Here is an 11,950-nt window from a genome sequence, read left to right as displayed (position 1 = left end):
TGTTTTTCTAGAAAAGCATGCTGTTATGGAACGAATTGTGCCCCCCCCCCCCCCCCCCCCCATTCATATGTCAAAGTCCTAAGTGTGACTGTATTTGGAGAGGCATTTGAGGAATTAAGGTTAAATGGGGTCATAGGGTGGGCCCTCATCCAATAGGACAGGTGTCCTTGTAAGAGGAAGAGGAAGAGGCTCAGAAATCTCTCTTTCCACGGGGGCACAGAGGAAAGGCCGTGTGAGGGCACAGTGAGCAGGTGGCCATCTGACAGCCACCTCAAACCCACCCCGATAGCACCTTCATCTTGGGCTGCAGCCTTCAGATCTGTGAGAAAATGAGCTTCTGTTGTTTGAGACACCCAGTCTGTGGTATTCTGTTATGGCAGCCAGAGCTGACTCATACACAAGCATTCTCCATTGAACATTCCAAATTAACCAGCAAACCACATGTGTTTAGTATTCTCTTTCATCAGAAAACTCTCCTCTGCCTCTTTGGTTAAATTTTCTTTACTTCCTAATGTGTTTTTGTATTTGTCTCCCTTCCTCTCCCCTCCTCTCCCATTCCCTCCCCTTCCCACCCCTTCCCTCTTATCCCCTTCTTTCCCCTTCTCTGCCCTCCCCCTCTTCTCTCTCTCTCTCTCTCTCTCTCCCTCTCTCTCTCTCTCTCTCTCCTCCTCCCTCCCTCCTGTCCCCTCCCTTTCTTGGGCTTTTTTTTTCTTTATTGATTAAGGTATTACATATGTGTCCTTATCCACCCATTTCCCCCCCCCCCCCCCCCCACCACACACACACTCATGCCCTCACTCCCCTGGTGTCTGTGTCCATTGGTTAGGCTTATATGCATGCTTACAAGTCCTTTGGTTGATCTCTCCTCCTTACCCACACCCTCCCCTACCTTCCCTCTGAGGTTTGACAGTCTGATCGATGCTTCTCTGTCTCTGGATCTGTTTTTGTTCATCAGTTTATGTTGTTCATTATATTCCACAAATGAGTGAGATCATGTGGTATTTATCTTTCTCTGACTGGCTTCTTTCGCTTAGCATAATGCTCTCCAGGTCCATCCATGCTGTTGCAAATGGTAAGAATTCCTTCTTTTTTTTTTACTGCAGCATAGTATTCCATTGTGCAGATGTACCACAGGTTTTTAATCCACTCATCTGCTGATGGGCACTTAGGCTTGTTTCCAAATCTTAGCTATTGTAAATTGTCCTGCTATGAACATAGGGGTGCATATGTCCTTTCTGATGGTGTTTCTAGTTTCTTGGGAGATATTCCTAGAAGGGGGGTCACTGGGTTAGTTCCATTTTTAGTTTTTTGAGGAAACTCCATACTGTTCTCCACAGTGGCTGCACCTTTCTTGGGCTTTTTCAAGTCTAGATATCTTACAGCTATTTACAAGTAGCCAGTTCTTAGATTTATCATTTCTACTGGTTTATATGTTTTCTCTTTCATTCATTTTTACTTTTACTTTTAATTCTCTCCCCAAGTTTATCTCGTTGCTACTTTTCTAACTTCTGGAGTGGGAGACTTTATTCACTTCCAGGCTTCCTTGTTAATGACAAAATCGTTTGGCGCCGGGGAGTGCCTTGGCTCCATCCCATGAATTTGCATGTGGAGTTCTAATTGTCATCATGTTCTAAGTGGCTGATAATTGCAGTTCTTTCCCTTCTTTGACTTGAGTTATTTAGGGGATAAATTTCCTAGTGATTTAATTTTTTTGTTTATTCTTTGGTTTTTAATTCCTGCTTTTATTGCACTGTGGTCAGATAATGTGGCCTGAAGAGTATTGCTTGCTGGTACCACTGAGGTTTTCCTTGTGGCCAAGAATGTCATCCACTTCAGCCATTTCCTCACAGATGGTTGAATTAAAGGTTGTTTCTGTTTGTATGTTTGTATTAAACGAAGCTTGTTTTCCAAGCTGACATTCCTGGAACATGAGTCCTACAAATCACTCTGGGAGACACAGTCATTCCGCGTGGCTTCAACAGCAGAAATGGATTTCCCCCCAGTTGTGGAAGCTGGGGTCCCACTGTCACTCCTGGGCATCATCCGTGTACCAGGAAGTTGCCAGTTTGATTCCAGGTCAGGGCACATGCCCGTGTTACTGGCTTGATCCCCAGTGTGGAGTGTGTAGGAGGCAGCCAACTGATGTTCCATTCTCATCGATGTTTCTCTCCCCCTCCCTTTCTCTCTCTAAAAATCAATAAACTAGTCTTTAAAATAAAATCTATATATATAAAAGGCTAATATGCAAAGTGTCCCCTTGGGAGTTCTACTGGGAGACCGGGAGTTCGATTGCTTGCTATGATGTGTGCTGACCACCAGGGGGCGGCACGGAATGAAGGAAGGCTCTGACTGGCAGCTGGGGAAGGGAGGCCCCTGCCAGCAGCTGGAAGTCCCCGGTCAGCCCTGATTGCTGGCCAGGCCCTGATTGCTACCCGTGCACTAATTTCGTGCACCAGGCCTCTAGGCCTACCTAATAATAGACAAATATGCAAATTGACTGCACCTTCGCTACGCCCAAGCCACGCCCACCATCCAAGCCATGTCCACCAACCAATCAGGACGAGTATGCAAATTACCCCAACAAAGATGGTGGCTAATTTGCATATCAAGACAGCGTAGAAAGAAGCCAAGAGCTGCAGAAGGGAGCAAAGCTGCGGAGAAGCAAGCAAGCTGGGGGGAGGAGAAGGGAGGAGTGGAGGTGGGGCCGGGGGAGAAGGGAGAAAAGCAGGCAGGCTGGTGGAGAAGGCGGGGCGGGGGAGAAGGGAAAAGCAGGTGGGCTGGCGGAGAAGGTGGGGCGGGGGAGAAGGGAGGAGCACAGGTGGGGCCAGGGGAGAAGGAAGAAGAGTGGGCGGGCTGGCAGAGAAGGGAGAAAAGCAGGGGGGCTGGCGGAGAAGGGGGCCGTGGGGACAAGGGAGGAGAGCAGGCAGGGCGGGGTAGAGTGCTGCAGGAAACCCCATTGCAGGATTTTTCCTGCAATGGGAACGCTAGTATTAAAATAAAAAGCTATTTGGTGTTTATCTGATATTCAAATTTAACTGGGCATCCTGTACTTTTACTTGCTCTATCTGGCAACCCGAGGTGGCCTTATTCTAGGGGTCACTGAAAACAGCTGGTTATCAGGTTTTGATCTGGGTTTCCTTGGAGCCTCCGGTGAGAGCTCAAACCCAATCATAATAATGTGGAAACTTGTTTTTCATTTTCTTTTGTTTTGGAGAGTCTGTACCTTGGGAACCTTGTGTGGAAGGGCGGTTGGCAGGGAAGGATTTAATATTTCTGGGTCCTCCAGCAAGCTACCATCAAATAATCAAATACCAGGAAAATCGCACTTGGAGATCTAATAACTTGGATTTTGGTTGTGAATCCAATCACAGAGAAGCCACTGGTGGAGCAGGTTGGAATGGAGTTGCCTCAGGACAGCATCAGTGAGACCAGGGACCCCAGCACAGTGCGGGGAGCAGCCTGGATTCCTGAGCCCCCAGAGGGTGTGCCTGTGGCTGAGGGTGGGTGCTCTCTTGAGTGGGCAACAGGGTCTTTGGAATGAATGTTTCGGGGGCTATGGCCTGCTGTAGCCATCTCTGCAGCAGCAGGAGGAATCGGAGTGACCCAAACTCCAGGGAGGCCAGTTTGGGCTAAGCACCACTCTCACCTGGACAGCCCTCCTCAAATGCTAAGGTGGTTTGTACCCCTGCCCCCAGCTGGGATCACCTCTGGGTGGGTGGTGTGTGTGCACATGTGCACCTGTGAAATCCAAATACAATGAACATTCACCCTAAGCAGAGTTGGATGAAGTGGCTGTTCTATGTTTACAACTTTTCCTGCCTTCAGTGGAAATGGGAGCTTAAAAGCTACAATGAGTTAAAAAATGAAGAAATATGGAAATTGATAGTTTTTATCCCCAGGGATGTGAACTAGGAAATGTATACTTGCTAATAGACCCACCCCTGTATTACTTGAGGTCCCAGCAGGAAGCAGAATCCCACCCAGTTGGATCCGTAGAAAGAATAGTACAGAAGGAAGGTGAGCAAGGGTCCCAACCACAGTGTTGAGTCTTCCAAGAATTAGCAACAGTGGGAGGGCCTGGCGGTGGTCAGGGGAAGGGGATTGTGCTGTTGGAAGCCTGGGGTGGGGCATATTGGGGTCCGTTGAAAACTGGGAGCATAACACAGAGGTCAGCCCACAGGACTGAAGCTGTGGAGGGCCCAGGTGCTGCCTGAAATGAGACCCAAAGAAGGAAGGCAGTGGAAAAGAAACGCCGCCATTTCTCTCTCTCCTCCAGCCTCCAGTCCCCAGAAGACAGCCAGCAAGGTGTCTGGTGGTGCAATCCACAGGGGCCAACCTTCCAGGGCACAGAGCAGGGCAGGGGAACGGGCGGGGAGGGGGCTGGGGATAAAGTAGCACAGGCACACCCTCCTGATGGAGTAGATGGGGATACTGAGGCCCAGGCAGGGGGAGGACTTGCCTAAGGTCACTTGGCAATTGAAGGGCAGAGTGAAGACGTGCGACCTTATTCTCGTATTAGAGCTCGTTGCCCCAAACGGTGCTGCTTTATTTCCTTAACACGCAGCTGTATTTTCTCATTTTCAAACCTTATTATACAAAGAAATCAGAAAATGCAAAAATGTATGAAGAAGAAAATAACCGGTTGGCGCCTCTTCTTCCAGATTGCCTCTCTATGCATGGACACACACACCTAATAAAGATGGGAGTGGGCTGAACAGGGCGGAGGAGTGAGGTTCCTGCGAGTCCTTGGTGGGGCCTGCACTCGGTGAGTGAGCAGCAGGGTTCCTTGGAAGAAAGGCACACCCAAAGGAGGAGGAAAATGCAAAATAAATACAACCCCAAAGTGGTCAGTGCTTGGGCCAGCCTCAGTTTCCCCAGTTGCTCCTTGGAGGAGTGGTTATGAGGGTTTAATCGGAAGCACGGGAACAGTAGTGCTCCGTGAGTTCCGGCAGGCAGTCCTCGCACCCTTGGCCTCAGCATTCTCATCTGCACGGACTGACCCAGCACGCCTGTTTTCTGGCCGAGGAAGCGCGAGTGTTAATCATATTCCTTCGCAGGGACTCAGGGCTGGTAATGTTTGGGTCCGTAGAGTCGCCCGGGCTGATCATAACCATATTGGACAACAGATATGTGCAGGAGTCAACCCAGAATGGGTGGTGTCAGTCAATAACATGTGAATGTCTCCATTGCCCAATACAGAAACCCTGCCGCCCGCTGACTGGGCGCTAATGGTCCTCTGAGAGTAGGTTCATGCTGTTTTCACCACTCAGCCCAGGACACTCTGACAGCTGCCTGACCCCCACAGACCCACTCCAAGCTTCAAGCTTCAGTCATGGGGGTCCAAGGGAGAGGGGTTGGAAGAAAGGAGCGGTGGGGTGTGGTGGGGTCCGGCTGCCTGATGCCAGACCCCCTGGCAGGCCCCTTGCTACCAGCATGTTTCTGAGCATTTATCCAGATGGGTTCCTGGCCCTGCCCAGTTGTCTTATCAGTAGCCAAGGGTCCTTCCTAGAGCTCAGTGTCACCTTTTTTTCAGCTGCACATTTGTAACAGTTTGCTTTTCCCTTGCTGCCTTTAGGATTCTCTCTTTGTCTTTAATTTTGGGCATTTTAATTATGATGTGTCTGGACGTGGGCCTGTTTGGGTTCTTGCTTGGGGTTCTCTGTGCCTCCTGAACTTGTGTGATTTTTTTCCTTCACCAAGTTTCTTTGTCTCCTCATTTTGGCTGTCTGTTTGGGTTTGTGACTGTGTATTAGGTAGATCTGCTACACCTCTCAATCTCTAGTGTAGGACAGTGTCATAAGCTGTTTCTGACTAATTAGATCAGGCAAAGACTCTAATCCTCTAGAGCAGCAGTCGCCAATATTTTGGACCTCAAGGACCACCAGCTGCTCTAGAAACCACCTCTGGCTGAAGACTGATAGGATTCCTTTTAATCTGCCCTCAGGCAATAGTCCACAGGTGTGGCAAGGTTTTTTCAGTAGGGTGGGGTAATTGTTTCTGCCTAGAGACTAATTGTTGTTCTCAGTCTTGTAAGCAAAGTGTTTTCCAATAGGATGGGTCAGTTGTCTTCCCCACAGACAATGCCACCTGTAATAGCAATTGTCTGGGTGAGAAAGATGACTACCACAGCTTGAGGGAATGGCTCAGCACAGAAAACCGGGGGTGTCTGCCTTCTGAGCTCAAACCCCAGAGTCTTTTATCCTGGCTTCTGCTCACCCAGCTCCAGTCCACTCTGCTGTCCCTCTGCTGGAGCACAAAGTGGGTGGCTCCACAGGGAATTTTATGCATTGGCCCTTTAAGAGGGTGCCTGAATTCCTAGCCATCCCTTCCTGTCAGACAGCTACCCCAATGCTTTTCACAGCCAGATACAGTGTGGCTACCCTTCTCAGTTCTGGTGCTCTCTGCTCGGGCCCAGCTCAGGAATTAGACCCCAGAGTTCTCAGTGGCTACCCCCCACAGCTGAGATATCTCCCTGAACTTAAGCTGCTGTCTGCAAGGGCCCGGCCAGCCCTTTTGTGCCTTCGCCCCTCCTACCAGCCTCTATGCCGTCTCCACTTTTGGTCCTCGGTTATCAGGTTCTCTCCAGCGAGTCTTCCGTTGATTATTCAGTAAGTTTTTCTGTATTTTAGTAGTAATTCCAGTTTGGACCTGGGAGCATGTCCGTGCAGCATCCACTTACTCCACCACCATTTTTAATCTTCAGCTGCACATTTGTAAATGCAATATGAAGAACAGGAAAAATGCATAAAGCTCACATATTCAGCTTAACACATAATTGTAGTTCCCAGATTAAGGACAACTGGGGTCCCAGGACCCTCATCATCCCTTCCCCCAGAGATAACTTCTATCCTCACTTTAATAATAATAATGTCGGTGCTGGTTTTTTTATAGTTTCTCCACCAGGGTAAACCATTGCTTATTTTTGCTTGTAAAATTGTAATCTTTTTATTTAAAAAATTTTTGGTGATTTTTTTCCTACTTCTCATGTCTCCACTCCAACGCCCACTCCCTGTTTACGGTATAAGTGAAACTGTTTTTCCCCCATCTACTGTGGGGATCCAAGTGTCTCTTTTAAAATGAGTGATTTTGCATAAATACATTTAGGGAAAAAATTAAGTAAATAATAATAATAATAGTTCAGGTAGCATACGAGATGGACAAAATGTTGAAAACGTTACCCAATGAAACCGAGTTTGGGGAACATTATGTTACATTGATGAAGGGAAACAGGCCTGGAGAGGCCATTGGAGAATTAGGGAACAGAACGCAGGTGCTGTGTCCCAGGGCACGGGAGGCACCTGCGCGAGTGTCCTTTGGGAAGTCCAGCAGCTGCAGCAGCGCTATGACCACCAGGGGGCAGCACGCCCCAAGCTTCTGCAGCTTCTGCAGCTTCTGCAGCTTCTGCAGCTTCTGCAGCTTCAGCGGGCCAAGTGGGATGGAGGGCTGAGCGCCCCAGGGATTCGAATTTGTATGTGGGTTCACCCTAATCTAAGGATTCTCAGGTGGAGGTCCGGAATATGTTCCCTTCAAAACGACCTGGGTGCTTGTTAACAATGTATATTGGAGGGGAGGGATCTTCCTGGACCCACCCAATCAGCACCTTACAAGCTCCAGGTGTGGAGGTTTGGGCACCAAGGTTGCCCCTGGGGAATTTTGAGAACTACTGTTCTAGGGAGGTGGGCACGTACTGGGTCAGAGTTTGGGTGTGGTGTGGGGTGTAGTATGGTGTGTGTGTGTTAGAGAGAGGGGGGCATGGAGCAGATGATCAAACACAGAGCAGGTGGGATTGATTGATGGAAGGCTTGGGCTGACATTTTGGCCCCATCTTTTACCTGGACAGGTGGCAAGTTTTTCCATTTTTGTTTTTAGCACTTCTTAACTACCCATTCTCCCCTTCCTTCCTTCCTTCCTTCCTTCCTTCCTTCCTTCCTTCCTTCCACACCCACCCATCCATTATTCATCACCATCTATCCACAACCTATCACCATCTACCCACATTTTATCCATCATCCACCCATCCATCCACCTTCCATCCAATATATAGCTTCTAAACTCTTACTTTATGTCCTTTCCAGATTCGGGGATACAGTGACAGACAAGAAAGACACCATCCCCGCCTTCCTGGAGCTCATGCTTTCTGGGGAGCCAGGCAATAGCAAATAATTGGCAAAAGTGACATTACAAATTTTAGTAGCTGCTTTGAAGGCGGAGGAGTATAGTGCGCTGCATGAGTGAAGACCTCGTCTGGGAGGATGTGGGAGGGTGCAAGGAATCCTTCCCTCAGGAGATTATGTTGGATTGAGATCTGAAGGGTGGGAAGGCGTTAACCAGGCTAGGAGTCAGGGGAAGAGAGTTTCAGGCGGAGGAATCTGCATGTGCAAACGCCCTGAGGTGGGAACTCGAAGAAGGCAGTCAGGCTGGAGGGAGGGAAAAAGAAGGAGTGGTTGCACCTGGGGTTTGGGCCAGGGCCCTCAGATTCTCAAATTTTTCATCTTCAAAACGGGGCAGTAAAGTTTATCTTGCAAAGATGATTGAGTGTAACGACGAGTCCAAACCACCTAGTCTAATGCTCAGTACCCGGTTGGCGTCAGGAGATGTGAATGAGTGTGGGGGAGGCCGCCTGGGGGGTGGGGAGCAGCTTGGTTAGAGGGTGAGCCGCGGGGAAGCACCGGCAGGTGCAGGGAGCGGGCTCTCTGCTGGCTGCGGGCACCAGCCGTGCAGCACATTTTCACCAGGGTGAAAAGTGCCGTTGGCATCACTCTCCTGTTGAAAACAAAGTGAAATTGAGAACATGGTGTTGTCTTTAACTGGGCCAAGATGACTAATTATTAGACTCATTTTCTGAAGTTTACCATATACAGACATGCGATTAGACGGAGAGAGGAGCGTGCGGAAACCTGATTCATTCTGAAACCCCAATAGACGGAACGTGTGCAGGGTTTCTGAGCGTAATGACTGTGAACATTCAGTTTAACTCAGCTGTCACCACAGGCGTGATACAAAATGAAATGTTTTGCATCAGCTCTGTGGAGCATCTTGGGGCGGCCCGGCCCGTGGCGGCGCTGGGGGCGCGGAGGGAGGGTGGGAGGGAGGTGGATCTCTGCCAAGTTGCAAATGGTGTGTATGTGGGAGCGCGGGGTAGGGAGGGGAGGGCGCACCAGACCCCGAGTCCTAGCTGTGGCTTTGACACTTAGTGACCCGGGGGCTTGGCCCTTGGGCCTGCGCTTCCCTCCCTGGAAAAAGAAGGGCCAGGTGACCTTTAAGGGCCTTTCCCGTTTTGTTCTATAGCAAAACGGATCTCGCTGTCCCCACCACTTCCTTGGCCTCAGTTGGCTTCCTTTGATCATGCCACAGTTCCCTAAGAAGTTGGTTCTTGTTACTCCCCGATGGGTGCACCTTCTTTGCAGCCCAGCGACTCAACTCCCCGTCCCAGGCTCCTTTGAGGACACGTGACACTTGTTCTTTCCCCAGGAGTCAGTGGTTTAATTTGGGGCTGTGACGTCCACTGGGATCCAGTCTGGGGACACAGACTCCACTGGGATCCCATACTCACAAACCCCAGGGGTCCCTGAAGGCCCTTGAGCCCCTTCAGAAATCACTTCTGGGACTTGCAAGGGAACGTTCATGAAGCCAGTACCAGGCCACACATGGGCCAGGGCTTTCTAAGTGCCGGGTGCAGTGCTAGGCACTTGGACATATGTGATTTCACATCCTTCACGTGGCTCACGTGGGGTAGGTATCATTCCCACCTCTCAGAAGCAGGGCGCTAAGTGATTTCCCCAAGTCACACAGGGAATAGGGGCGAAGGGCACATATTTACTCAAGCCCATCTGATTCCAACCCCTTCCCGATTTTGGAAACTGACTCCCCCATCTCATTTAATCCTCACAACAGCAAACAGGGCCACTGGCAGAGAGCAGAGCAGGGGAGGAGACCTGCGGGGAGGCCTGCTTCCTCTCTGAGCGGGTCTCATGTTGCCCCTTCTTTTGCTCACCTTGCTCTAGTTCCTCTTGTCTCCTTGCCATTCCTCCAAGTGCATTCCTGCCTCAGGGCCTTTGCACTTGCTGTTCTCGGCCTGGACTGTTTATGCATATTCCCCCAAATATCCATGTAGCTCCCTCCCTCTCCTTTTTCAAGTTTTTGCTCAATTGCTACCTTCTCAGAGAGACTCTGCTTGACCACTCCATCTAAAATATCAGCTTCCTTCCTTCTTTAACACCCTGCCCACTTACCTTTCCTTCATATTTTGTCTCCACCTGACCGAGGGTATATTTATTTACTGTCTTCCTCCACTAGACAAAAGCTCCATGAGAGCATGGACTTTGCTCTGCTCATTGTTACATCTTCAGGGCCAAGATCAGTGCCTGGGCCACCGTAGGATATCAGTAATATGGGCTGAATTGAATGATCGAATGAAGGAATAAACTGAGCTTTCATTTGATGTGTTTTTGCCCATGATGGAAGCACTTGCTGAAAGTTTCATGAGCCACACTTTCTGATTTCCATATTGAGTATGTATTGAAGTTATTCATGTGGTAGATTTGAGATGCACTGCAATTTGTTATTCTTTTTCAGTAGGAAGCTCTACATCATCACTTTTGTAGGTACCTTCACGTCATCGTTACTCCTGTTATCAACATAAGCCATTGGATTTATTTTGGGGTCCATTTCTCATAAAAGCAACATTTTATCACTTCTTGGAAGTAGTTGGGGTCATATAAGGACTATGAGAGGATAACCAGACCCTGTTGAGATGTGTTGGGTGGTGGGCTTGGCTCACTTGCTGGCTAAGGGACTCACTGTCAATACCCTCCACACCCAGTCTGCTGGGCACATCATTTGAATTAATTCATCAATAACAATATACCAAATAACAATCGATCTCATGTTGTAGTGTTTGAGGGAAGCTTACAGCAGCAGTCACCAACCTTTCGGACCTCAGGGACCACTGGCTTATAAAGTATTAATGGTGACTTCGTCAACGTCAAAGAGTCTGTTGGGTTTATCTGCTCCAGGGGTGGGGAACCTTTTTTCTGCAAAAGGCCATTTGGATATTTATAACATCATTCGTGGGCCGTACAAAATTATCAACTTAAAAATTAGCTGCTGTATTTGGTCAAACATTTAAGTAACTCACCCTAATGCCTTGGCAGGGCCAGACCGAGTGATTTCACAGGCCTCATACGGCCCCCGGGCAGGAGGTTCCCCACCCCTGATCTTCTCCATCTCTGTTTACTTAACCTTGGCGTCTTCCAGGTTTCCTGGCGGTGGTGGCATTCTGAAGTTCTCGTTGTTTACTCATGGTTCTAGAGTCCCATCCCTGAGGCGGGATGTCAATGGACCAAGAAACAATGGGGCCTGGGGGGTTTGGGGGAGGAAGGATTGAGAAATTTCCCACTCTTCCTAGGATCTCTCTGGAAGCCTAACTCTCGAAAGCCAGCAACCGTCCTTTGCCTCACCCTTACTCCCTCCCCTTCCTTAACAATGAAACAAGCCTGCCTTAGCTGGTTTGGCTCAGTGGATAGAGCGCCGGCCTGCAGACCAAAGGGTCCCGGGTTCAGTTCTGATCAAGGGCACGTAACTTGGTTGCAGGCTCCTCCCCAGCCCTGGTTGAGGTTTGTGCAGGAGGCCACCAACCGATGTGTTTCTCTAACATCGATATTTCTCTCTGTCTCTCTTCCACTCTCTCTCTCAAAATCAATGGAAAAATATCCTTGGGTGAGGATTAAAAAAAAAAAAAAAGATACCTGGATTCAGACTGTCCTAAAGATAGATTTGAGCTAGGCATTGTCTAGCAATAAACTTTTCCTTGCTCCATTGGGTGGGGGGAGGGGGAGGGTCTCTCAGCAGGAGGAGAGACATGTCACTAGATGCTGGGCAGGGACCTGGCTGTGCTTGGCCTCCCAGGGTTCCTGGGAGCTAAGCCTTTAGCCACGTCGTCGCTTTCTCC

At 49.2% G+C, this 11,950-nt stretch overlaps 1 long non-coding RNA gene across 1 annotated transcript; it reads right to left on the bottom strand.

The window, feature by feature from the left end:
• Window positions 1-6,538: 6,538 nt before the first annotated feature.
• On the bottom strand, window positions 6,539-11,245 carry LOC129150994 (uncharacterized). Its single transcript, XR_008557791.1, has 3 exons — window positions 11,138-11,245; window positions 10,233-10,627; window positions 6,539-6,703 (listed from the first exon to the last, which is right to left on the bottom strand). It is a non-coding gene; the product is annotated as an uncharacterized LOC129150994 (long non-coding RNA).
• Between the last annotated feature and the right edge of the window lie 705 nt (window positions 11,246-11,950).

The sequence above is a fragment of the Eptesicus fuscus genome, chromosome 12 (assembly GCF_027574615.1).
Source record: "Eptesicus fuscus isolate TK198812 chromosome 12, DD_ASM_mEF_20220401, whole genome shotgun sequence".
Taxonomy (NCBI): domain Eukaryota; kingdom Metazoa; phylum Chordata; class Mammalia; order Chiroptera; family Vespertilionidae; genus Eptesicus; species Eptesicus fuscus.
The sequence above is the reverse complement of the archived record's forward strand: the minus strand, read 5'-3'. Positions and strand labels throughout refer to the sequence as shown.